The 1,546-nt window shown below is 39.4% G+C and overlaps 1 long non-coding RNA gene across 1 annotated transcript; it reads right to left on the reverse strand.

Annotated features, from left to right (window-relative positions):
* Positions 1-250: 250 nt before the first annotated feature.
* Positions 251-1,546, reverse strand: LOC118403161. Its single transcript, XR_004829607.1, has 3 exons — positions 1,534-1,546; positions 981-1,088; positions 251-393 (listed from the first exon to the last, which is right to left on the reverse strand). It is a non-coding gene; the product is annotated as an uncharacterized LOC118403161 (long non-coding RNA).

The raw sequence follows: 1,546 nt of genomic DNA on the forward strand, positions 1-1,546 counted from the left end.
GTGTTGTAACTACCATAAGTGTTACAGCCACATCTATTATGGTGAGGAAGTGCCTGAAACCACAAGAATGGTAAAGCAATTATGGGGGAGTGGGGGGGGGGGTTCTTTCTAGTAGCAAAAGGCTTGTTTGTTATGTTGAAGGGCAGGTATACTGGGCTTTTCAGTTACAGATACAGAAAAGAATGGCACAGCCGGGTGTACGGGACAGTACAGTGAAGACCAACAAATGGTACAACTATCTATCATGGGGAGGGGGGTGTCTTTTTGTTAACCACGACAAACCTCGCTGGATGCATCTCCGGCCTCCTTGTTCCTCTGGTACAGCGGAGTCTCGGCATAGTTGGCCACACCCTTGCCCTTGATGTTCTTGTTGTAGTCACCCATGTAATTGTCCTGAAAAAAATTACCATTCAATTTTATACTCAAGATTAATATTTTCTTTGAATTGTTCAGCTAGATATTTGTCATTGGAAGGCATTCAGTACCAGTTACAAGGTATTAATAAATGGTATTGATATCTTTGGATAGCTTAATAACCATCAACTGTAGTGTGCAGTTTCTTTGAATTGTTCAGCCTCAATATTTGCCATTGGAAGGCATTCAGCACCAAGGACAGGCCCATCCATTAATCTATTAGAATGGGCCAGCATACACAATTACATGTGGATAGATTTAACAGCTTGATAACAGTCAATGGCATTTTGCTTTTCCTTTGGATTGTTCAGCTCAATATTTGCCATTGGAAGACTTTCAGCACCAGAGACAGGGTATATTTTGCCTACTGGCAAAAAACTTTTTTTTTTTCACTGGTGTTCATATCTTTTAATAGCTTAATAGCAGTCAATTGTATTGTGCCTTTTCTTTGGATCTATATTCACCATTGGAAGGCATTCAGTACTTAGGACAAGGCAGGTTAAGATTCACACACATTATAATATGTCGATGAAACAAAAATGCTCCAAGTAAACTGCATTACTTACGTCGCAAGTGTCTGCTGCAACCTGCCTCATTCTCTTGTAAAGCTGAGTTTCAGCAATGTTGAATTTGGGCTTTTTCTTCAACTCTTCGTACTTTTCCCTGTACTTGAACTGTGAAAGATAAACAAAATAAAGAAGGAAATCAGCTGAAAGGACTCTATTTAACACATCCTATACAATATAAAAGTATTTTAGTTTCAAATAAGTATAAACATTGTACCTTGCTATCATATAAACATTGACAACCAAATTCCATGGACTTAAAACAGGTAGGCAAATCTTTTTGGACATAATCAAAGAGTTAAGAACCTAAACCGACATTTGGTTGACCATCTGTCAACTTCCTCAGCATTGGTTTGCATTGCAGCTAGGTGTCACTGCTGTAGTGTGAAAAACAGCCTACCATTACCAAACATATCCCTGAGTATGACCCTGAAGGATGTGACAGACGGTCACCAAAGCATCAGCTATGTATTGTTTCTGGTTGTGTACAAAGATCTTCTTCATCAAGCGATTTACCACACTGACGAAACTTGAAACAGTCACATATACATACCCCGCTGTGCCTG

The sequence above is a fragment of the Branchiostoma floridae genome, chromosome 16 (assembly GCF_000003815.2).
Source record: "Branchiostoma floridae strain S238N-H82 chromosome 16, Bfl_VNyyK, whole genome shotgun sequence".
Classification (NCBI taxonomy): Eukaryota; Metazoa; Chordata; class Leptocardii; order Amphioxiformes; family Branchiostomatidae; genus Branchiostoma; species Branchiostoma floridae.